The following is a 26,641-nucleotide window of genomic DNA, read 5'->3' as shown; positions in this document are numbered from 1 at the left end:
TGACACGCAAACAATATGCGATGTGGCCAGTGTGACCTAATATGCAACCCTTAATGTTAGAATTCAAATGCACACATTCGAACACAATTTCAGTCTTCAGTCTTTTCAAATTTGATAAGACAAATATGCCCGTACATTGGTGTGTGTGTGTAAAAAGTGGAATTTCATTCGCTTAATATGTAGAAAACCTGACACCGATATCCTCCACTTTCACTGAATAAATTACCAAGTACCTAATTTCAATCAAATGGGACGTTTTATGTTTTATGGCGTGAAAAGGCAAAATTGTGGAGGAAACAGAAAGAGGAAGCGTGACGCATACGTGTGTCGTAGTAGCCTTTAGGTGAGGCGAAATTTCATTTACGATCAAAAATTTGCATTGAAAGGAAGATAAAGTGAAAAGATTTAATATTAGCGTAAAATGGGGGAAGAGCAACCTACAATAATAAAGGGTTATGACGGATTATTCGAAGAAAAAAAAATAGTGGTGTATAAAATATAAATAAATAAATATCAAAGTGGACATGATATAATTTTGTACATCGGCTTTCAAGTCGGGCACTTTGCATTTCCTAGTTAATTAATAGATTGGATCAGAACGAGTTTAATCAAATATAATTGAATAAGTCCACAGTAAAAACAGGCCAGACTTTAAAGGAGACATGCAGAGAAAATGATAGCATGTCCAGTTTTCAAATTAATTGGATTTTAGTACTTTTGAACTTGGTCCAAGCTGCTACAGACTAAATTAACTCACATTCTATCCAAAAGTGCTAAAACAAGATGATATCCCTGAGCATTCAGTATGGGTGTGCACACACTCACACAACTTCTTGTACCCCCTCCCCCCCTTTTTAGAAAATAAAAATAAAAACCAACAGTGCTGCAAACCAATGAAAGTCTGTAATGTATTCCATGTTATTGTTAGTTTTTCTGTTCTTCTCGCTCTTTTCTCCTCACTTTTGTCTTACAGGCCACAACTAAAATATTAATCATTTCTCAGGCAGTTCTCATTGTATTAAAAAATGTCTCCTTTATAATTTATCAGAGAAAGAAAAATCTTTGTTATAGTGACAAGCATGCTAATTAATAGAAGTAGAAGGAACACTGAGAGAAGTCATACTAATTTGGTACATGCTAATATTAATAGAATAATTTATGGCACAGTATAAATAAATTAATAGAGTAATTCGTTTGAAAAGGGGATGCCTTCAATTCAATTTAGGAGAAAAGAGTAAAAAAAAGAAAGAAGTCTGCCTCTTGGACAAGGACATTAATAGCTGTGCTCTATCACCAGAACAGAAAAGGAAGAGACAAAACTAAACACGCACAGTTCACTTTTAAAACGCATCAATATTTCAGTCAGCTGATGAAAATTGGATGAGCAACACTTGTATTTGCTGCCTTGTTATTTTCATTTGCTGTTTAAGGACTTTTGGAGTTGTGCAGAATCTGCAAAAGGCATCTTCATGCATTTAATTGCCCCCCCCCCCTTTTTTTTCTTTAAATGAACTCTTCTCATTGGCTTTATGTAAACTAACAGCTGTGCGCCAGGCAGTGGGCAAGAGACGCAGGGAAATAGAGGGAGTAACAAAGACTGAGAGTGAGCGAAGTGGACTGGGTCATTACCATCCTTATTACTCCTCATTAAAATACACCCATCACAAAGACATTCTTCTGAGTGTGTGTGTGTGTGTGTGTGTGTTGCGCGCCCGCACGCCGCCGTGACCGAGCATACACGCGTGCACGCTCGTTTCTGGCGCTCCTGATGTGCACGTGTGCGTTCGTATGCAAAAGTGACAAAAAAAGAACAATATAATTGGAGAAATGTACGCAGTAATAATAGGTATTCACAAAATGATAATTCATATTAAACAGGGTGCACAAAGTCAGCCTCATTTGCATGTTTTAGATTATATGCATTTCAAAAGTAATTTCCGCAGGGCATATGAATGACATTAATTCCCGGGCGGGTTCTGCTATAGACCTCAAACTATCAAACACTCAAACATTTAACAGATGAAAAAAAAAGAGGGAGCTAGTGCCTTGGCAGGGGAGATTTCAAGGTTAAAGTGTTTGAATGTGAATTTTTAAACTTCTGTCTTGGTTTGTTTAAAGTTGCTCTAAAGCTAGACTAAGAATTCCATTAATTCGGAGACTTTGGGGTTTTTTTGTTACTCAGCTGTATGTGCGCATAAGTGTGTGTTGGGTGCGTGGGTATGTGTGTGTTTCCTGTAACAGCCCGAGAAAGACACCTTCCCTCCTAATCCACCACCATTTCCTCAGCAATAAGCCAGAATTGGTCTGACTCACTTTGTGAGTCATGTGCTTTTTTTCACTCCAGAAGCAGAGTAGCACGATCCAACAGAGAGAAAGAAAGTCAGAGCTGCGATAGCCCACATTAACTGACCCCGACTGATGAGGGAGGGGAGGGGGAGGGGGGGGGGGGGGGGTGATGAAATGGATGAGAAGAAGGATGTGGCAAGGGAGGGGATAGGGACAATGGGAAGAGCAGGGAGCAGGACAGGGAGACAGAGGGTTCCCTCTCCTCATCTGCTCATGCCGAGAGGAAGACCCCGGGGCAGGAAACAGGCTGGATGAATGTGTGATTCCAGTGGAAAACTCTGGATGCCACGGACAGCATTCTTCTCTTATTAGGGAATCTGGTCTGCAGCCACATTATAGCGCTTGTCTCATTACTGCCTATGAGCATTTCTATCAGACACACTCACTGGGCGCACACACACAGAAACACACACCATCAAGATGTTCCCCACCTGTTATTCTCACAATGTCTTGGCGAACACACAAAGTCATAGCTCGGGAAGAGGGGAAAAGAGTGAAAGGAAGAAAAAAAAGAAAGCGTGTAGGAAAAAAAAAGCTAAAGGGCTCAGCATGTCTGTGTCTTGTTTGTGGTTTGTCTTCATCTGTAAACAGAGCTGCTGCTGTGAGTATGTTAGCATGTCATTATCTCATTAAGAATTGAGGGCTTCTGTGCGAAGGATTCTACTGTTTTGTTTGTGAGCGTTCAGCGACTGATGTTGTACAAACACAACAACCGCAAAACACACATATCCTACAGTGCAGACACACGGGGATGCGAGGAGACGGTGGCAAAGACTGGCATATAAAAACACACGTAGACACAGCTCCCGTCAATGTGTCTCAATCTGGAAATGTGCAGATTTTAAAGAAAAGAAAAAAAGAGGAGCCAATTTGCAGTGCACTATGACTAGAAAGACTTCATAGAGTAAAGAGGAGGGGGTACATCTAGGGTCAATAAAAGTGGGCTAATTGGGGCCTGGGAAACATGTTTGTTTTTTTCACTTGTTCTCTCCCCCCCTCCTTTCTTTCTTTTCCCTCCAGCCAGTCACGGCAGATCTGTTAATCTGAGAAGGACGAGTGGAGAAAGCAAAGAGGATTACATTCAATAAGACATTAAATGTTGCTCACACATGCACGTATGCGGACCGATTTAACATGCCATAAGGCAGCCGTAGGGTGTATGTATTGACCAAGATCTGTCTGTCTTAACCAATGACCAACGGGATGCAGGGCTCTCCGCTGGTCCACTCTGCTTCATCAATACTCCGCTGTTCAGTCTATTCAGCAGCAAAGAGCTTTCCTACAGCTGCAGTTCAACACAGGATCAATGTTATGAGCAATGCAGACAAACTGCTGCTAAACAGATCGGCCCCTGCCTCGAAAGCCCCGCCACAGGACCAGCTCCCCCTATGCTCAGATCGTTCCACTAATGGAGCTCTCCGCCGGGGCCCCCAAGGGCCCCTAACCACTAAACAGGCCCCCAGGGATTCATCCCCCCTTCTCTCCCTCCTGTCATCTCCAAATCCCTCAATCATTTCTCCATCCGCATGGTTGTATTGACCTACACCTCTTTAATCAGGACCGCTTACTTGTCCTTCTGCGAAACTGTGTATTTGCACTCAAATGTGGAGTCTATGTATTTCAACTGCTGCGAGGAAAAGTCAAGCATAACTGTTTCAGGAAGTGAAAAAGAAGGGGGAGGGAAAAATCCCTCTCTCTCACTCTCCCCCTTGAATGTTTCTGGGATCCCTCGCTACATGACTCCTGACTAGTCATTCTCCTGCATTTGTCTTCTGTAATAACACTGAAAATAGCAAGAGATGAAAAAAAGAGCGATGGAAAGAACCTGCATATTTGTCATTTCCGATTGTTTACCTTTTTCACGGCAAATTGACTTTTACATCTCCTGTTACTGGAAGCTCTCTGGGCTCGACTGCCAGGGCTGTCTGGCTCTGGCCTCGGCTGCCAAGCCCGTCTCTGGGCTTTATGACCTGGCTCTAGGGAGGACTTTTAAGGCTTTCAACTCACAAGTCATTCCAGTGATACAATACTGCTTTTGTCCTGACCACCTTTGTTGTTTTCTTTCTGTCTCTGCTGCCTCTCACTCTCTCTTTGGCTCCTTCACTTTTCATCTCTCATTCCCAAATCCTTTTTGTTTTTTCACCCGAGTGTTAGTCACAAAGGCTGGGGCCTGTATCTTGCCCGTTCCTGTTTGTTTGCAGAAAAAGGTGGACTTGTTGCATCATGACTGGTTGACTATCAAACAGAAAGGATGTGCTTTAGAAAACACACATTAAAGCCCTCCAGCTGACTTTTAAGGCTTGCTGTGGGGTGAGCCTGGTCGAAGCAGCTAGAGTTTCCCTGTGGTGGCTAGGCGGTGCGCTGTGGTTCGGATCTTCCTGGATTCTGGTAGGACTGAGGTTTGCCTGCAGGGACCTCCAAGTGAGCCAGGCAGCAGGCCTGAGCTAAACTGAGGCCAGAGCCAGGAATAGTCCTGAGAGCAGAGGACATGGCTAATGGTGTGTTTGTAAGGGCAAACCCAAACAAACAACCTGCAGTTTGAATTGAAGGACCGAGCAGGGCTCAGGCCAGATGCTGCGGAATAGGAGAAACACACACAAACAGATGCAAACGCACACAGAGGCGATGGCTGAAATAGACATGCGGCAAAAGAAGTGCACCATGTGCTTCCAGGCTGAAGTCATGGCATTAGCCTCGGCACCGCGCGCGCGCACACACACATACAGACCTCTGTGTGTGTTTTGTGTGTTACTCATGCAAACTGAGGTCCTACAATTTCTTTCCATATTCACACTAATGAGAGAAAGCGGCCAGAAGATCTCCTCTGTAATTACTCCCCAAGGAGCAAGGATTCAGCAATGACCATAGCGCATCAACAAATGCACACTCATACACTCACACACACACACATCATCCAAATATACAGCATGCTGAAACAGCATGTGGCTGGCATTTAAATATGTTCACCTGTTGGGTATTTGAGCATTTGAGAGACTGAGCGAGACAAAAAACACCAGTAATACCATCGTATCATTAACGAAGGTAAGGACATCTGCTAATTAGAACGCCGCCGAACAGGTAATTGTGTGTGAGGCTGCGTATATGCATGTGTGCACACTGTAAAGGGCACTTTGTAAACAAACGTTAACACCATTCACCTCGCAGTTAGACCCTTATCACCGTCGCCTACGCAGAGTAGTTGAACTCGGTCCAATCTCTCGTGATGGCAAATCTGCATGGAGCCATAAAAAGGGTAGTCCTGCAAGAGATGAGGCTGCGTGCTGGAGCACGTGCTTATGCCAGGGAGAGAGAGGAGCAGAAGATGGGATCTACATGAAGTCGGTGTTTTCATGAAATCATTCTTTTTTCGGACTTTTTTGAGCCTTTAATTCAGCAGCTTTGAACAACTAATAGTTCAATAGTCAAAACACAGTTTTACACCATAGTTAAAAACCTGCTCGTGCTCAGACAAAGAAGCAGAGGTATACAACAGAATCATTTTGTCTGTCCGAGAGTGAAGAGTTGAGAAAGGAGCCTTTGAGGCGCACACGCACACACGCTGCCTGCCCAGTGTTTGTGGTGGCGGAGCACAGCTGGTAACATCTGGATGTATTTTGTAAGTGTTTACATTTCCAAAATGCAGAAAAACTACACAGAAAGAGAGAAAGAAGAGAGATGGAATTCTGAAAAACACTACAGGTGCCAGAAGAGTAATAAAATAGGAGCAAGTCCCAAACGAAGATTGTTTAAAATCTATCACGCTGGAGTTAGCTCACTTACACACACAGACACACACACACACGCTCATAACCGTTGGCCTGTTGTAGTTATTGCCATAATCTTAGTCCAACAATAACTGACATCTGGTGCACTAATTGGCAGACTGCAGCTTCTCCATCTGAGTTTTAACCCATCAGACTTCTCATACTGCAGCAGCTCAAATGAAAACTGAGACTTGCACACCAGTTTCTCTATATGCACCGCGTCTCGTCTCTGCTGCTCACCAGCTGACAACCAGTCTTACGCACTCGCCGCCGCACACCACAAACCAGTTTTCTCCAACACACACACACACACACACACACACACACACACACACACACACACACACACGCGTGCACAACACAACAGCTGCATTTCCATTTTACTTCCCCTAAATGACGAAAACACAAAAACAGTTGGACTTCATTCAGTTTAATCAAACCTGACATCGAGAACAGCTCTGCGAGATGACGTCAACAATCAAGACAAACACACACACGCACACACATGCACAGAGAGAGAGAGAGCAAATAGGATGTAATTTCAGTGATTGGGTGTAATTTACCAGTGTAAGTTGAAACCAGAGAGGGCAACTAGAGTGATCCTTGGTGGATCAAAAACAAACCATACATACTGGGGTGGGGCGCAATGCACACACACACACACACACACACACAAGCATACCCTCAAGGTATGCTCGTCTCGCAGTGACTCATGTTCTTTTGGATAGAAAAGGGCCCGGGGTGTGTGAGATGTTACAAAATGGCACTGTGCTCGGATTTGCAAGAAATTAGTATTTCAATCTGTCCCACGGAAAGCTGTCCTTGGGATCGTTCTAATCCGCTCAGGTATGCCACTTTCCCATGGCCCACCCTAACCTCCACACACACACACACACACACACACACACACACACACACACACACACACAGACACACACACACACAGGGGAGATTATTAAAGCGACCTCGTGGCACATGGAGGTTTCTGATGGATTTAACATCAAGAATGATTGTTAACTTTTAGGACTAAAAAGACTTGGAGTGACTCCTGAGAAAAACTGAGCTCTTAGCCAGACACATGGATCACATGACAACTGGGCCGCAATAGCAGCGGCAGCAGGGACCCCTGGGAAAACGGCGCAGTGCCATCTCTCAGATCGCACAGACTCAGCAGCCAGGCAGTAATGACGCTGTGCAGATATATCATATTTAGGTATGAATATACCATTCATGTGCAGAAGGTTGAAGCGGATTTTGCTGTGAATATGAACATCACAGTCAAGTGGTTTTAAAAAAAAAAAAAAAGAAGAAGATAATCACCGTGAAATAAATTAAACCTATTAAGAGGAACGTATGCTCAAGGTGACAGAAGAAATTAATTTGGCTCAACTATTGAGACCCATACCTCCACCCCACTATAGGATTTCAACCAAACTAATTATCACGCTCCACTTTCAGAAATAATAAGGAAAGTACTTAATAGGTTAGGATTCACCCCTGCATTCATATGTCCATTTAACATCCCTGCTTTCATGCCCACACACTCTTGCCTTAATGCAATTTCACATCCATGATTTAAAATAGGGGAAAGAATTATATTTCAAGTGGTGTCAGGATTAGAATATACAAGCAGTGATATTAAAATACTGTACGGCCTTCTGTGTGTGTGTGTGTGTGTGTGTGTGTGCTGAGCCTTTCTGAGTGGCTGAAGTGGAGGTAAAGATGTTAAATAATGTTTTTGTCACAGTTTAGCACGACAGAGGAATTCTAATGAAACCACAGATCTCTGATTAGTCTTCTTTCGCTGTATATTAATTTTTACCCTCTCTGTTTAATGTTGGCTAGGAGTTAAATTTTTAAACAGAGCACAGATATGAAAAAGACCCCCAAGTGGGTGCTCCTGCGCCAGCAATAGAAGTCTATTTATCTAGTCAGCCATTCGCTCCAATTATAACAACATCCAAATGCAACTATTGTTTCATTTCAGTCGTTAAAATTGAAATCTTTTTTTGTTGTTTTTTTGTTTTATCCTCCTACATACACACCACAGAATTAGCATTTTAACACCTCCCCATGAAAAAACTCAAAATGCACATTAAACCACTTTTGCTCATTAAGTTCAGCAAAAACTAACTAAATAAATAAAAGTCAATCAAGTCCTCACAGAAGATTTTTATCAAAATTACGCTTTTTACATAACTTTAAATGAAATTAAACTTTAAATGAGGGTCTTAATCGAGCCCTCTTTTACCAAAACAGTTAACCGTTCTGTTCTTTGCCGGCGTGATATGCCTCTATGCCACTGCGTCTCTGTACCTTTTGTGCCACGTTAAAGCTAACAGGCTGCTAGTCAGTGAGGGGAAAGAACTCTATATCCCGTTGAAGTCTGAGTGGATTACTGCTCTATATGTCAGTTCAGTACAACACGAATCCACAGGGTACGCTACACGTGTGCACAGAACCAGCATGACCTGTCCAAGTGCATCAGCTGAGCTTCTGTCAGAAACATCAAGGAAATAAACAAATAATTAAAGAATAAAAAGAGACAGAGAGAGAGAGTCTGTTATTTCTGCAGTTTTGTATTAATCTCTAATGGAGGTGGTGGAGAAAAGGGAAAGAGCAGTTCACATTATCTAAGAGAATTCCAATTAACACTCTCCCCCTCAGTAATTAGCTACTAAAATAGTGAGCGAACAAGCCCAACATCTCAACCCTGACGCCACCGCACTGCCTAATTAATTCCCAAATCAGGAGCATCTGATTCAGAAAATAATCTGATAGGGTAGATGACAGACAGGCCGGTCAGAATAAAACATGAGTAATAATGTTCAAGAGTAAATAAAATATATATATATATATATATATATAGTTTTAAAAAGCTGCCAGCTCTCAGGCTTACCCGTTTTGTTCCTTGTCATTTGAACTGCGTTCACGTGCTACTTTTCTTTTAGGCCCGTTAAAGTGTCTTTATTTTAGAATAGAAAAAATGCTGTCAGACAAAAGCAAATACCATTACCTCAACGAGGAAAAAAAAGTGTTAAATTAGTGAGATAAAAGAAGAGCTGTAGGATAAAAGAAGCTGCTTACTGAGCAATCAAGGTTGAGCGGAACGAGTGAAGAAAAGCTGCGGCAGATATCTTTTAGCAGTCTGCCGCTCATTTGCTCCCTCACTGGTCAGTTCTTCCACTGTTTAACGCAAACAGATGAGGCCTTTTCTCACTCTTTTTCCAGAGCCCTGTCTTTTTAACGGTGGCTTCTTGGCCTTGGCAGTAACGTCAGCGCAGCGACTATTAAAACAGCATGTGGCCCAGACTGCTATACATGCACGGGCGCGAGGCCTCTGCACTTTTTTGGGGTGAACTTTTAACCTCTTTCAATTAGGTGAAATCTGGAGCATGGAGGTTAGGGTATGCCTAACGGCTTATAACACACATACTGCAATGTCCACACATGCAACAGCTATGAGATAAAGCTTATCAGAGGTGGGTATCAGCGTGAGCGATATTAAGATATCATCTATCTGCAGCTGCTATCAGTTTAGTGCTGATGGATAACAAAGCAGCAATAAACGCAATCAGACAACAACTTATGTGGCCATAATGTGGGCTGCAAACCCCTCTCTAAAAGCACCAACCTAATTCTTCTGTGTTTCAATATGCATAGCATATGGAGGCCTGTTTCAGTTAGACACACATACTCTCTCTCTCTCTCTCTCTCTCTCACACACACACACACACACACACACGGCTTGTGGAAAATGCTGCACCACTAAGAGTAACTTTTAATATGCCGAGATACCCATCAATTAGATCCTACAGTGATTTCTGCAGCCGACAAATACCCTCACTCACACACACACACAAACTAAATCGCACACGCGCAGACGTAGTGGCACATTATAAAAACATGCTGTCACATGCTGATCTGTATCTGGACAAGTCAAACTGCGATAAAGTCACTCCACAACTACAGCAATCGATGGAAGTAATTTATTTACCTCACTAGGCAATTTCTGCTCTGTCTTTGGATGGAGGGAGGAAGCGAGGGAGAGAGAGAGACAGAGGGAGATTTGGCAAGCCTGTGTGAGTGGTGTGTAAATTAATCTAGCGGCAGTGAGATCCAGAGCCATGTATAAGTCCATAAAACAAGAGGAGGTTAAAGCAGCTCACATCACACACACACACACACACACACACACACACACATATACATCAGGCAAAGGTCCAACCCCAAAAACCACTTCTTCCAGAGAGAGACGAGATGTGAAACGTCATCTCTGTTCCATTAATGTGATGTGCTATCCCTAGATGCCACTAAAAAAAAAAGAAAGAAAGAAAGAAAAAGAGGGAAAAAGAACAGTTAAGAGTTCGTTCTCTTCCTTTTTCTTTCTTTCTTGCTTTCTCTCCATTCAAAACCAACGCGCTCTGGAGAGAGGCCTGTCCATGGTCCTTGACTTTAACTCAGTGAAATAAAAGGCACTTAACTAAGCCTCAATGATCGATACAAACACTGCTGCTGCCTGGTTTTTCCACACACACACACGTACACACGCATGCGGACACACACTTATCCCACCTCCTCAGATGCTCATGCATATGCATGTCCATAGTGATTTATGCATCCTGGCGGGGATGCGAGCCTATCTGAGAGCAAGGCCAACACACAGGTCAGCTCATTTGTAAATCAGTTGCCTATTTATGGATGTGTATGTGTTAGTGTTTCCGTGTATATCTGTGGATGTTTGTGCCTATAAATCTGCAAGTGTGTGTGTTACGGTAGAGGTCAGCTTTGGAAACAGGCTCATAATCACTGCAGCGCCTTCATTCATTATATTTATTGAATTCTTTCCAGCTTCTGCTCTTGGCGCGTGTAAATCATACAAGTTCAACACTACGGGTTGCCATGCATACACAGTGTGTGTGTGTGTGTGTGTGTGTGCACGCGTGTGCTTATATGGCTTCCAAGTCCTGTCCACTGAGTGCTGACTACTTCTGCCAACCGGCGCTCTGACCCTGCACTTTTCAGAAGAAAGTCACCAAACTTTGTGGCCTTCAGAAGAAACACCTTCCATCAGAGTGGCTACCAGTTACTGGCATTGTCTCTAATGTCCTGGATGAGCTCTAGGTGTTCACCAATTTACATAATTTCCTTAGGGGTTATTAAAGTATTCTGATGTCCTATGCACTGGATTATGGGCAAAAATTAAGATTATGAGACAATAATATCTAGGGATAAACATATGTAGCATAATCTGAGACTATAGCCCTGTCTGCACACAAAGTGAACAAAGTGTGCGTTTTTCTTTGTGGGACTCTTGTGGTGTTTCTCCACCCTCCTCCCACCTCCTCTGAACAACAGATTTGGTCTTAGCGGGCAGCTGCTTGTCCCCCCTTCCCTAAAACCCCACTATAGTACTCCCCTTGAAACCCTTCCACACCGTCTCGATTCCCAACAAAAGCCCAGGAGGAAGCCTGTTGTTTTCAACTTGTTTTTGACACAACTATGAATGGAAAAGTTCAAACTGTTCACACACACACACACACACACACACACACACACACACACACACACACACACACACACACACACACACACACACACACAAAAAAAATCTGCATTTTATTTTGTCCAATATTTTCCTGTATCGTTACTCAGCACAAGTTTCCAGAGCCTTTAAAACACAGCGATGCAAAGAATAAAAACAGCCACGTGGCCTGTTTGTTTATCCATCTGCGGAGCCGCTCCTTGCCCTTTCCTTTCTGCTTTTTGTACATTGTCAACAACAGGCAACCATGTACCAGAAATAAACCCTGCATTAGACAAACTGGCAACAAGGGTTTATAACAACACACACCGCAATATAAAAAGAGCCATTAGAAAATACATGACTATATATATTTAAAAGAGGTAAACATTGCAAGCTATTGCAACACAAACACAAAAAAATGACACCAGGGGAAATACTATCGAGACAAATCCACTCAAACACACTCAACCAGTGTCTTGTGGCACGTGTAAGTGAGCTCACAGAGATGTTTCAGTGGAGCGATCGCTACTGTACGTGCATGTCCAGTTACGTAAGACAGCGAGGCCTAACCTGTATGTTTGAGTGCGTCTGAGTGTTTGTTTGTGTGCGAATAAGTATTTTTGTGTGTGAGGGGTGGAGGGTGGTGGGGGGCTGTGTGTAACTGGAGCCAAACTGTAAGCCATATGCCACTCTGCCTTTGGTCCCACCCCGTTACCAGTCATGCACAAGAACACACAGACAAGCACGCACACACACACACACGCTTGCCCCCTCATAAACACACTTGCATGTACACACGTGGGCTTCTCTGCATGAAAAAAGAAAGGCCCTCCACTTCATTAGGAAAGTAAACACAAGTGCTGTCTGAAGTGGCTAATTAGAGACTAATTACTCCCTGCTCGTTACTAATGCAAATTAGATTATGCTGCTTAACTTCCTCGTGTCCACAACGCTGCTGTTAATTGAGGCCTTTTGAAATTAAATTACCCGCTAATTAGCATATCAAAACCATTAATTCTGAGCAAGGCGGAGGGAAAAAAAACAACAACAAATGCCAAGTTTTGCTAATGAGTTTTGCTAATTGAATATGTACGCTCAATACAGGGGCTTGTGCCAGGAATACCTATTCAGCTGATCAGCACGCTCGTGCCTCTGTGTGTGTGTCTGGATGTGTGGGTGCGTAAGCAGCCAGACAGAAACACCATGCATCATAAGAGCAGCATATAATTAAAGGAACCATTCCATCTCTCCAAACGCTTTGTCAATATTTCCCTCTGAACGCATGACTCCACTGATGTTCAGCATGCAGGGAGCGAGGGATATAGCAGAGACGCAGAGAGAGGAGTGCGAGAGGGGATGGATATTCATCTCATGAGAGGCAAAAGAGCCACTGAATGTGGAGTGTGTGTGTGTGTGTGTGTGTGTGTGCTGCAGTGGCATGTGAGCACGGTTTGCGTTTGTCCAAGCTGTAAGCCGTCTTTGAAGTAAAGAACTCTGTCTCTCTGATGCGCTCCCAAAGCCCCAGACCCCCTGCCAGCTCTATCTCTGTGCTCTCCCCCAGCCACCTCCCTTTCTTTAACTGGCCCCTCTTCACCTCTGCTACAATACCTGTCCAATTAGGGAAACACACACACACATACACGTGCACACAAATGCATACACACAAACACTTTATGGCCACTAGCAGGTGAACAGCGTAACCTTTCCTTCACTTGAAAAAGCTGCATCTGTTTTTTCCCCTCTCTCTCCAAATTAAATGGATGATTTCAAACTTCGCGGATTAGGCATGGTGTGCATATTCATGGGCGCGCCTACCTGCCTGCCTATGAATAAGAGAGGCTACACACAGAGAAGCCAGGAGCTATTAGCTACTTTAATCTGCTGACGAAATAAAAGAATCCCACATCTAAAGATCCATCTCAGCTTTACATGTAAAACGAGCAGAAATAATGTCATTCTGAACAACTCGCCTTTCCTTTTCCTAAATATCTATCCAATCAGGGCGCGTGAAAAGCCCCATTCAGGTTGGCCCTTATAAAAGTTTCATCTTATTACACTTTCCAACTCTCTTTTCATTATCCCTATAATGGCAGATGAAAAAAAATTGAATGGTAAAATTGAGAGGTAGCCATACAAAAAAATTAAATAACCATGATAATTAGATGTAAAGATATTATAATTCCTTTAACAGGATGCATAGAAACTGCTGCTCGACAATATTTGCCCTAATTGCTAGAATTATCATATTAACCAGTTACCATTTGGGTAAGTTGATTAAAAAATTGATTATTCGTCTATTTCTTTTAGGAGTTTCTTAATCAAAATCTAACATCCTTGAAAAATTAATTTGAAGCCATTTCTTATCAGTTAATTAAATCGGGTTGGAAGTCATTTTTTCTGTGCGGCATGATTAGAACGGTTCTGTTCTCTTCTGTTCAGACACCATGACGTTAGAGGGGGAACTTTTCACTGTCTCATCAAACATTCACAACCACAAGAATAGGACTTCTTTGAAGGGCCCGCCGCCTTTTTTTTCCCCCCCCTACCAAACCTCTGCCTTTCTGATAAATTGTGCTATACCCAATAGATCTTTCTTTCTCGTTAACACATTCTCATTAACGGACAGAGAAAGCGAAAGGAAAAGGGGAGGGGAAGAGAAAAGGAGAGTGCTGGGGAGAGACAGAGGGGAGAGACAGAGGGGAGCGGGCGGGTGGGTGTGGATGCTGAAGGCGGGTGGGGGGGGATAGAAAAAAAAAAGAGGTGAGAAAAACAGGGCAGAAAAATCTAAATCAATAGCAGAGATAAAGTCAAAGAGAGAAATGAATACACTGACAGATTTTTAGTGCGCACTGATGAAAATTAAATAGTGTAAAGACAACAATGAAATGTTGCCTGGGTGACAGCCTTGAGGTGGCCTGAGCTGAGACTAAACAACTAAGCTAGGAGCTAAAACAACACCTGCTTTTCCTAAAGGAGAAAAAAAAGAAAACCTCTATCCAACCATGCTCGCTTTAAGTCAATAAATTTGAGAAATCCAAGTGTCAGTTTTGACATTTTTGTAAGACAGATAAAAAAAAAAGAAGAAGAAGAAAATGCTACAAAGTGAATGGTAGTAAAAAAATGATTTAGTGATACCTAGAACAGATTTCACTTCAGTTTTTTTTTTTTTTTTTTTATTCAGATGTGCAGCTTAAAAAATACACATCGGAGGTTGACGTCACTTCAGAAAACTAGTTTTCTATTTCCAGAAGAAGACTAATTATGAAGCTCTGCCCCTGGGAAAGAAAAGCCCCTCTTGAAGGAGAGAGCGAGAGAGGAGAGAGAGAGTCCATTCAGGGCTGGCATCGGTGGAATATAAGTTTGTCTCTCTCTACTTCAGAAAGCAGCAGAGCAGAACGGAACAGATACAGCGGGCTCCTCTCATCTGTCCATCCCAGACTCCTCGGGGAGGTATGGGAGGATTGGAGAAGGGTGGAGGGGGTGGGGGGTGGTCAAAAGGAGAATTAAAAGGAGAATCAGTGAGGATACGGAGCAGTATGGTGAGTCTCTCTGATTGGATGATGAATTGAATGATTATTAGAGCCTGGCTAGTAAAGTTGCACAAAAAAAAAAAAAAAAACTCAGTTCATCAGCCAATCAGCCAATCAACCAGCTCCCTCATCAACCAATCAAACCCCCACCCAGGGGGGAAATGGTAGAGGTGTGGGTGTTCTTTTTTCTTCTTCTTCTTCTTTTTACCATCTGCCTCTCTGACCATATTTTTCTCTCTTTTTTTCCCCTGTTACAACACATTACACTGTCTTTGGTACAGCTGCCCTCATCTTTCTCTGTGGGAGACGCAGAATTCTCAAAGCCACAATTACCGCACAGAACTATCAATTTCCCCTTCAATTAACCCTGTGGGAAGAGAGGGGACAAAGGAGAGGAAGGAGAGGGAAGAGAAGGGGATGAGAAATTCAAATTTGGGATGAAGAGGACCTCCTCCCACTATGGTCCCCCTCAACACACACACACACACACACACACCTCGACACCCCCTGATGGTGCAGTCACGTGATTGGGCTGAGAAACTAGAGATCTGCACCTCCTCGGGATGAACTTGACCCCGCGACTGGAGGTCAAACAAGTTACTAACAGCACAGGACCCCTATCCTCATTACCAGTAAATAGTCCCAGCCAGTGCTCTAATAAATCAGAGTGTATGTTAATAACCAGTGCCCAGTCCACAGCGCAGATCTGTCAAAAAAATTAAATAAGACAAAAATAAGGGAAAAGATAGACGGAAGTCAGGCGGAGTAGGAAGAAAGAGAATATAAGGAAAGAGAGGGGAGGGTGAAAAGGAAAGAGGAAAAAATGGGGAGGGATTAGGAGGGGGCGTGAGTCAGTGGTTGTGTTTCTTAGATCAGCGACTAAGGGCCTGTGCCCCATAACAACGGACAACTGTGATGGCATGCCCGCTCTCTGTGCTCTGCTCCCCTCTCCTTGTCTTTGCATTTTCGCGTCCCTTCCCACCTCCTCCTCCTCTTCCACCTCCACCCTCTCTCTCTCTCTCTCTGAGCGAACCCCTGGGGGAGCTGCTCAAACCAAACCCAGCCTTCAGCAAAGTTTTGCAGGCAAACTTTTCACAAAGCCCCCAGAAGCCGTACGCCTGCCTGACACCACAAAGCATGCAAGGGTTTCATTGCCACTCACCCTCCCTCCTGTCCTCGTTTTTGTACTTTAGTCCTTCGTTCCTCCCTCAGTCCCCTCCCTCGTTTATGCTAACTACTTTCCGAGGCTAATGCGCTGTTCCTGACTGACCTTTAGACAATGGAAACCTGCAGCAGCAGAAGTTACCGATTAGGGCTACAGGTTGCATACGGCAGCACTGACCTTCAGCGGGAAAAATCGGCCTTGTGGCATCTGCTAATCTCACAACCCTGCGGCTACTATTCAAGCTCTTAATCTTGGATGAAAAAAATATTCTAGTGTTCACTCCACTTCTTAATAAAAAAACACATCATTCTGGAAATAATAAAGGCAAAATACAAAGCAGAAATCTATTTTTTCCCCCCCTCTATGTTGTTTTTGTCAGAGAATCATTTCTAAGGTCTGTGTATTTTTACAGTGCGAGGGATAACCTTTTGTCCAGGGACAAGTAGGTGGGCTGACAAAACACTACAATATTTTTTAAACAATCCCAAAACGGACTGAATAAAATTCTCAGATGTATTTCAACACACCGACGTGATCCATTCAAAGAGTAGAAGCACAGTTGAATAAGTTTGCAGCTAAAAATGATGTGTGCTGTTTTTTTTAAAATATAGAATCAAGTAATAGTTGCCTGCCTTTCTTGCATAAACTTTCATAAAATGTTTCTTTTAAAAAAAATTGATGTAAAAAAAAAAGAAGAAAAGAAAGGCACGGGTTATCATAGCTGTTTTCTGTAATGTTTTAAATTTGTTGTAAAAGCATTTTAGTCATTTTGAAAAATTCTCACTCGCACGCTTGTCATTTCAGTAATCTGGAATAAATTATAGCTATTGAAAAGGGGCCCGAGCAGAGGTAGCAAATGTTGGGAGTTAAACTGTGATGACATCTTGGATGTAATGAAGAGGCTGAGGGAACACAGAGCTGTGATAATTAGACACCGGGCTTGACAAGGAGAGGAGGAGAGGACCGGAGAGGGAGAGTGCGGATGAGGGGGGGGTAAAAAAAAAAACAAAGAAAAACACATGAACAGGAGAAAGTGCAACACAATAAGAGGCAAGAAGGAGAGAAGAGAGACAGCAAGTGTTGAGTCCTTCACACTGAGCGACTATTGGAGCTCCAACAGGGAAAAGAACACTTTTCGACCAACCATGGACCCGAAGAGAAGGCAGCCCTAGCAAATGCAGGCACGCATGCTGAGTATACGCGAGTGCCCTTCTGAGTGAAGCAAACCTGATAGATTTGTATAACAGCCTGTTTAAAACACACACACACACACACACACACACACACACACACACACACACACACACACACACACAATAGCAGAGCAGAAGAAATTGACTGTTTACTGCAATCTCTCTCTATTTTTTTTAAAAAGACCTGATTAAATGTTCTTCTTTTTTTTAATGAGAGACACACGTGTGTCTCATTAAAAGTCAACCGAAACTGTCTGTGAAGGCGGAAAAAGTGTCTGTGTTTAAACATTGTGTTGTCCCTTTGTAGATACAGCCAAACAGTGAGAATGTGACAGAAGTGTATTCGAATGATGTATTCTTCTTTTAATCCAAGAAAATATGATTTTAATTAATTTTTTAAAGCCTAAACTAAAGCTTCTCTCTGTTTTTCATTTTAAATCTGAAGTCGATGTACTGAACTTGAAGAAGAAAAAAACTACGGCACATGTAAATGCATTTTTTTTAAAGTGTAGGTGCATTTTGTTAAAACAAAAAGACCCAACTTCTTCCAACCAATATCACGTTTCCTGCTTTTCCACTTGTGTTTGCACCTTGTTTTTTTTCTCATCGCTCTTTGCTGTCTTCCTCCCCCCCTCCAGACAGTTAACGCTGCTTCACAGGCCAGCGGCTCACAACGCAAACACACCCACCTACATGCTCTTCGTTCCCTCTCCTCGGGAACATGAGAGCGGGCTCTAATTCACAGGCTGGTAAAGCTGTGGTGGACAGCAGCCTTGATCTGGCAGGATTAGGCTACTTTTATTTCCCCGAGAGCTACGGGGAGGAGGGGAGGAGAGGTGGAGGGAGGTGAGTGTGCATGTGTGGGGTGTGCTCAAATCCTCCTACAAATGTCAGACAATGACCGGTGACCAGGAGCCACAGAGACACACACACACACACACACACACACACACACACACACACACACACACACACACGTGCACACACTCAAACTCACACATTCATAAACACTCCTGAGAAGGCCCAGTGTGACACCCAGAAAAGAGACTCATCACTCTCCGTCTCATCAGTCTGAGGAAGACGAGATGTGGGGGCAAGAAGGGAGCAAAGAAGGAGAAGAAGGAGAAGGAGGAGGAGTGAGCCAGGGGATCGAAGGAGGGAGTAAAAGACGGAGGCAGCGAGTTTGGGTGGGGGTGGTGGCGGTGGTGGGGGGGATTACACAATTATTCAGATAACAGCTGGGAATAATCTAGTGGCAGATGTCTCTCGGTCAACAATGCCCACCACACACAGGCTTGCATGTGTATGCGCACTAACAGAGTTTCAATGCTCAGCAAGCAGCCAAAGGGTGGAAGAAAAAAAAACGGCCGCTAGTGAAGCTCCAGAAGCTACTCAAGCACACAGCTCGCACAATCTGCCCGGAAAAGTTTTTTTGTTTTTTTTCCTTAATTTTAAATCGGTCTTCAGTGCAGATGAAACAGCCTATAAAAATAACGAGAGGTAGCATCGTTATCGGTTAAACACGTTTTGAAAAAACATGTCGGAAAAGTAACGACCTGTTTGCTTTTCTTTCCCTCCGCGAGCTGTCTGAAAAACAAAGCCCGAAACTTGATGAATTCTGGGAGAGAGCCAGAGAAAGGGAGAGAGAACGGGGTGGAGGGTCACCCACTGACTGACAGTTAATTGCAGTTGGATGTGCACGCTTACATGCAGAGAAAATAAGGGTACGCACATGCGGACCACAACTGTGTCCTTTACATCCATAAGCAATCCCCCATGTAGCGAACCTCTAGCAGTAGCTGTCATCCCCTCCTCTGCCTCTCACTATCTGAAAGCTCACCACAAAAGCCAGAGTCCGCACCCCACTGGGCAAAGCCTGCATAGTCTTCTTCACCTTCAGACCAAAGCAAAAAGTAAGCAGAGTGAAGCGAGAAGTTAAGAGAGAGAGTTGGCATTTGTTGGCCAAATTGTCGTTTTTTTCCTATTTTACATTTTTAAAAATCTTTAAGGAAGTAAAGGTTTTAAGGAAGTAAAATCAAATCTGTGCGTGAAGTTTAGAAAAGGGAAGGAAGGGGCGGCCCAGTCAAGTGGTGACAGGCGCCGTCAATCCGTCAACCCAGGCAGCCTATTGTGATTTGGTTTAACACTGGTTAACAGCTCGTCCTGTCAGGGGATGGATCATCCCACGGCGCCTCACATGCTAATAGCTTAAGTAGGCATCCCATGTCCCCCGGAACTAATACCACAAATACTAATACCATAAAAGAGGAGTGCATGCCAGCAATCCAGCCTTACTTTCGCCTGGGTTAGCCAACATCCCGATACTTTACGGATTTGAAATATAATGAGACGCGTTTGAATGGTTATTACCTCCCTGGACCAGGATGGAAAGCAACAGGGACAAGGGAAAACTGCTGCAGCGCTTATTTCCTGTCATCGTGTGTTAATCCACAGTCGTTATTGTTGAGGTAATTCAAAGAATCTGATGCAAACCACAAAAGCTAATAAAAAAAAGGTAAAATGCATCACATTAGCGCTAGATCTGAAAAAAAGAAATTATAATGTCAAAAGTAAGTAATAAGCAAAGATTTTAGGACGGGGTTTTTTTTGTAGGTAATACTTTATGGACTGCGCGCTACTCTGGTGTGAATCTGCGTTCACTCATCCGCTCGGCAGATTATACCGCCACAGCACCACGGACAAACGAGCACTCGAGTGCTGTTTAATGCTTCTCTACAGTCAGAGCGTTTATGAAATGTGCAAAAATGTGTGTGCGTGCATCTATATGATCCTGAGTCTTGTGCTTCACAGCTGTCACCTACCCTTCACAGACATCCTTTCAATACACATTAAAGCAGTGCTGCAGAAAGTTTAGTCACATTGTTGCTCTGAGTGAAGCTTTCCACTGCTCCGCTCCCTCGGTTACCCGCTCGATTGACGGCTGCCCTGTCAGTTTGTCGCAGTGCTTTAGAAAACACCAACGGCTCTCTGATGAAGTGCTTACAAAAGGTCATAGGGTGGAGGCGATGGAGAGGAGGGGAGCCGACTACTGAGAGAGGGAGGCAGGGGAAAAGGAAAAGGGAGACGGGATAGAGTGAAGGAAAATCCATAACACAAATACAGCTGTCAGAAGCAATGCAGAGTTAGCGGGGGACGCAACCACTGATTTTTTTTCTCTTTATGAAGATGCTCCGCATGAACACAATAGCGTTCTCTGAGGGTAATTTTTTTTCTGCTTACACTGACCATCTCAAGTGCTCCACCTGATCAGTGCCACTGACCCCACGATCTTCTGAGATCCTCCCTCTCTGTCTCTGAAATCAAACCTGATAGCGCCACAACTGCCTTACTTCACGATCTGCTTTCAGTCCTCCGAGCTCCACAGCCACGGCCCTTTCCTTCAGCTCCAACTCTCTGCTCCACATGGCCTCAGGTGCCAAGCGCACTCTGGAGAGGCTGATCTAATGCTTCCTCAGCTATAATAACCCATGCCTATAACCCTCGCGCCGCTGTTTCCTTCACTTCGCAGAGGCTTTCTCTCATATTTTCTATCTCTCTCTCCACACCCCACCACCCTCACTCCCCGCCCATAGGAAACAGTCGCTTCCTCTCTGAGATTTCGGGTCACTCCTTCCCACATCAATCAGCTGTTAATGGGCCGGCGCTCTGTGGAGCTTTAGGAACATCTCCGGAGCCAGCCTGCATCCTAGTCATCCCAAACACAAATAGAAAAACGTATGAAACGTCTCATCATAAATGCACTGACATGTTAATGACCACAGGCTAAACCACCGTGTCAGACAAAATGATTACCTTATCATTCACCGCGGGGGAAAGAGTGCCTAAATTTTAGAGAGGAATCCGGGTCGGCTGTCACCACATAAGCAGTGACAGCTCTTTCAAAAGCCACAAAAGGCAAAGGAAAAAGCAAGCAAACAACATCATCTCTCTTGCACAGCTGCTCAACTTGCTAAAGCATCTTCCTTCTTTTCTTTTTACTTTTCCTGAAACTTCACTGTACAACACCATCTTCTGACCCGTCAACACGCCCCCCCCCCAAAAAAACCCCACATCTTATCTTTGAAAAATGTGTGGGACTTATTGCGCACACACACACACACACAGACAGATGTTCACGCTTTCATAGAAAGTATTCAGCCCTTAACTTCTGCTAAATAACAGGTTCAATTAGAACCACATGTATAATCAGGCCTCAGTCTAAAGCAATGTGCCGGCAGTTTCACTGTGCACTCACCGACTTTAATTCACAACCAGAACATTAACCCACCTTCTGAGCTGTCCATATACAATAACACATACACCTAACACACACATTTGTTCATAAAATTTCAAGAATTTTTTTTAACAATGTAAAATAATTTATACTGTAATGCCAAATTGTAATTACACTTTATTTCTTTTTAAATCACAGAAAAATATGAAAAGGGGGAAAAAACATTTCTATGAAAATCTCTGATACACCTAATTCAAATTGAAATTTTAACAAACATTTATAGAATTGCTACAATCAGCAGAATATCTCATATCCTTGTCTTTTCCGCGCTTAAAGCCCGACCGACGCATGTTCATCTCAAATGCATGCAGCCCTGCAATAATGTCAGCTTCAGGACCAACACTTGAAATAAGCCCATCTAAAAACACGCTCTCTCTCCCAGCATGGGTTTTCTTCCTTTTTTGTTCTTTTTTTTTTTTTTTATTTTGCTTTTCTCAAATAAAGGATATCAAAAATTTAACCATTTCAGCTTTTTTTAAGCAGGTAAAGCACTAAGTGCTGCAATAGAAGTAAATCTGTGAATATCTATCACAGGTCAAACCCTACATGTATAGCAGTGTCATATACGGGTGCTCTTCAACATCACTTTGGAGCCAAAAGCCCACTCAGACTTGTGGGTTTGGGATAGCAGGAGGGTTTTAATGAAGAGAGCACGAGAGATGAAGAGACGGACAGGCGAGCCATCAATGCTACCGACGCACAGGACATTTAAAACTTGAAATAATGTCCATTTTCACTCGAGCAGGACAGGTGAATTGAGAAAAAAGCACTCTCATATACACACACTCCCGCACTCTGATATATACACTCTTTTCACACATACATTCCCATGCGCTCATGTTGGAGGTAAGGACTCTCTGAGCGAGTTTATGGACTAACACAATCATGTTGGTGGCTTTTAATCCTGCTGAAGGGGTTTTAAAGCGCATGAGATTCAAAGCCATTACTGCCCGTCTCTAGACGGTCTCGTACATGACTCTTCCAGTCACACCCCGGCACACGATCACATACTTGGGACCAAGCTGAAAAATAAAATATCATCATTTAAGAAAGGTGTCAGAAAGCATAACAGAGACAACTGTGCGTCTGAAAGCGATTAAAAATCAGCAGTATGTGAGTGGCAGTGGACAAACACCAAAGCAAAACAGGACATGGAAAAGACACAGCTGCTGGGAGGGAGGAGAGAAAAAAGAAGAAAAAACCCACCAAAGACGGGAAAAAGTGTTGATGCAAGTCAGATGAAAAAAAGGTGGCAATGCTCAAGCAAACACACAGACACAGGCGAACAATAGCCGACAAAGAGCAGAGAGTCAATCTGCCTTTGACACCTCTGGCTTCCTGCACACGTACACTCTTTTTAAATAACTACTTCTGCCTCTCAAACACTCTTTTGTTTCACTGTCTCTTATTGTGTTTTCATGAAAAGCCTGTCACTAATGTGATAGCCTATCAATGATAAGCATTACACGGAAATGATAACTTTACACTGATTTTTTTTCAGGCTTTATATAGTAGGCAAATGTTTTTTTTAAAAGAAGAAGAAGAAGACATAAAAACAATCCTCTTCTCTATTCTTCAGCAGTGTTTCACACTTCTACCTGAGCTCCATGAGGCTTCTTCTTCGTAACGCAGTCACTTTAAACAGAAACTTAAAAACAGCTAAAACTGTGTAGTAACCTGGCATGGGTGCTGAGAAGTCATAGCTCCAACTCCAAAGATCATTCTTAAACTGAGTCAACACAGCTGCTGTGCTTTTACTGCAACAAAAAGAACTTGAGCAGCTGAAAGATCAGGCAGCTGTGAAATACCTAATTTAATAATATTAATAACCTTCACAAATATAAGATTTACATTTTCCATAATTTTAGGAAACATTTTACCATATTTGGCAAAATGGTTAAGCCTGTAAAAAAAAGAAAAGAAAAAGGTTTATCTGATAGTACTGAGTTACTGCCAGCGTGGTCTGGTCCAGTTATTCGGGATTTTAAAAAATATGCTTATAAAACATCTTATAAAACATGCAGTCAGCCTCTTCTACTACATTTACCAATCAACACACACAGTTTAAATTCCCTTCCAGGATAGATGGCTAAAATGAACAGCAACAGGGTTTGTATCTGCATGAAGGCCACTGTGCATTAACTATTTTAAGATGCGTTTTCCACAGCTTGTGGCGTGATAGATGAAGATGAAATAATCTTTAAAAAAAACAAAAAAACGAAGGAAAGATAATCGGTATACACTTTACAGCACGGGCTCGGAGCCACCACAAAATACCTGCTTTCCTGTCTGACACCAGAACTGTGACAAGGTCATAAAACGTGATTAAGAGCTTTTTCATTCCCGCTGGATCTTCTATTAAAGTGCAATTAAAAGTATGTCATCACGTCGCGGAAATGCCACCACAGAGGAGGGGTGGGGGTGGGGGGGCACAACAGGAGAGAGCGAGCGAGATAGTGGGAGAGAGAGGGAGAGAAAGAGAGAGAGAGGACACAGTAAATAAAATTAATTATGCCAAATGCCCCGGCGCCCATCAATCACGGGGCAATAATGCCCGTGTCAGGGTGAGCACCCACACGGCCTGTACGCTTTTCTCTCGGTGACAGACAACTAACAGCAACGAATTGTCATTTCATTTCTCCCTCTTTTTTTTTCTTGATCTAAAGGTTTCAATCGAGAGTCTCTGTGTGTCCAGCCTGATATCTCATATTTGATAACGGCAATTTTATTTGGAAGAAAATCAAAAACCCTCAAAAGACAAAAAGATCACAACTTTGTTTCAACGGCCCAAAAGTTGCTTTTGTGCTGCACGCCGTGCACACAAGAAAATCCACATTAAACGTGTTTATCTCTGCAGAATACTTCTTTTCTTATTTTTAAAACAAGTCGCAGTAAATAGTTCGCGGGAAGAAAAAAGAAATATTTTCCTTTGTGGTGCAGGCCTACTTTTAGTCGGTTTATGAGCGCGAGAAGAAGGGAAAACATGTGTCACACAGAGGTTGTGCTCAATTTCTTTCAAAAAAATATATATATATCTTCTATGTCAGTAGATTTATTATATTATATTCTAGAAAGTATATAACGTGCATTCGTTTTGATTAAATCACTCTAAATTACAGATTCTGAAAAAAAAAAACCTAAAACGCGTCAGGGTTATAATGTACGTAAAATCACTGTCCATAATCCTGCTTATGTACATAAAGCGTTCAAAAATTCACGTTGAAACTGGAACTGGAAGTTTTACAACGCAGGGAGAAGTTTTCCTCCACGTTCAGCTGGTAAAACGTCCCTCTCTAAAGAACAGAGCTGCTATTATTTAAGATATCATTTAGGATATTTAATTCAGCTCAAATAAGGAAACCACAACGGACACCTCAAACCTCAGTGGTCAGAGAAAAGTCCTAAATCCTAAAGGCACTAATGTCCTCAGACCTTCTAAACGTGTCAGTAAGAAAGTTGTTTGTTCTTTTGCTTCTTTTGTTCTGGGATTTTCTGTCTTAAGTAAGAAGTTTAACTGCCTTTCTTTTTTTTATTTTTAAACGTTAATGTTTAATTGTAGGAAACTAAAGTTCAATAATAAAAGACACTAAACCCAGCTGTGAGGTAGAGAGGTATGAAGCGATGGCAAAGCAAGTGGTTCTCACACGGCTGCATGTGACCGTTCGTGTAAAATTACCACCACATAAGCCACGTCCACGCGTATGATCAAATATAACGAGCGATATCAACAAGTTTATTCCCTACGTTTGAGTCCACTCCCGAAATCTTAGGTCGTCCTAAACCTGCGCGAAATAAACTTTTTTTCCTTTCTCTGGTCTCATAAGCGAAAACCTCGGACAATGACACATTACGCAAAAAAAATGGTATCCCTCCGAGTCATCCAAAGTAGGCTCTAGTGAATTTACAAACTACACCGTAATATCCAGTTAAATAAACGACGATTAAAAGGAGGCTGGATTTGAACTCTGTGGATATAAGTTGGCGTGAAACTAGTGATGAGGTAGAAAGAAACTTCGATTTTTCATTCTACTGAGAAAAGTGAAAGGACGAAAACAGCTGCTTTAAATAGGTTTTCTTTTTTAGAACAGAAAGTATGAAAATAAAAATAAAAACGTTTCACGCCAGGAAAAGTCAGAGTTAGAATGAAACAGAAAAAGTCCGGAGGAGGGAGAAAGAAAAGGAGAAAAACAAAAACCTCCCTAGTGTGGCCGCTGGATCGTACCTACTTTAATACTCTATCACATTATTAGGCAGACCTGGAGGAGTTTCACAACGTGCCATGAAAAGTTGAAGTGCGTCGCTTTAAAAGCGTCTAGCAGCGTGTGTGTCGGAGAGTTTCAATGGGAGCACAGAGTGAGGGGAAAGTGAGGAAGATAAGAAGAAGGGGAAACGTGTAGATAATGCATCAACCTGTTCTCTTGGTTTCTGAAGAAGTCAACTTTCACGCCAGTGGTTGGACCATGTGGGCAGCCCCGCTTCTGCTCCTCAAACCCCGGCGCGTCCACTCTCTCGCGGCGACAAAAGGGGGGGACACAAACCGAAGGGACGTAAAATTTAAAAAAAATAAAAATAAAAATGGAAAGAAACAGAGAGCAGAGAGAGACAGAGAAATCTAGGATCTAAGACGGCAGGACCATTACTTTAAACGACCAAAAAAAAAAAAAAAAAAAAAAAAACGTGCTCGTTAGTCCTTTCCTTTCCCCTTTTGTGTGCGTCCTCTCTCCTCGGAGTGGCCCCTCTGGAGTGAAGTCAGAACAATACTGCCGCTAAAACTCTGGCACTGAGCGCAAGTTGCCGCGGAGAAACAACGCAGCTTCTCGTT

General features: G+C 42.9%; 1 protein-coding gene across 2 annotated transcripts in view; it reads right to left on the bottom strand.

Annotated features, from left to right (window-relative positions):
* The window catches only part of foxp4 (forkhead box P4), an 87,582-nt gene extending 61,204 nt beyond the window's left edge, over positions 1 to 26,378 (bottom strand). For both annotated transcript variants that reach the window (XM_063473104.1, XM_063473105.1), the window contains exon 1: positions 26,230 to 26,378. The gene's annotated coding sequence lies outside the window, so the exon portion shown is untranslated. The remainder of the gene's footprint in view (positions 1 to 26,229) is intronic.
* Between the last annotated feature and the right edge of the window lie 263 nt (positions 26,379 to 26,641).

This window comes from Pelmatolapia mariae, linkage group LG5 (genome assembly GCF_036321145.2).
Source record: "Pelmatolapia mariae isolate MD_Pm_ZW linkage group LG5, Pm_UMD_F_2, whole genome shotgun sequence".
Lineage (NCBI taxonomy): Eukaryota > Metazoa > Chordata > Actinopteri > Cichliformes > Cichlidae > Pelmatolapia > Pelmatolapia mariae.
Note: the sequence above shows the minus strand (reverse complement) of the source record. Positions and strands in the feature narration are given on the sequence as shown.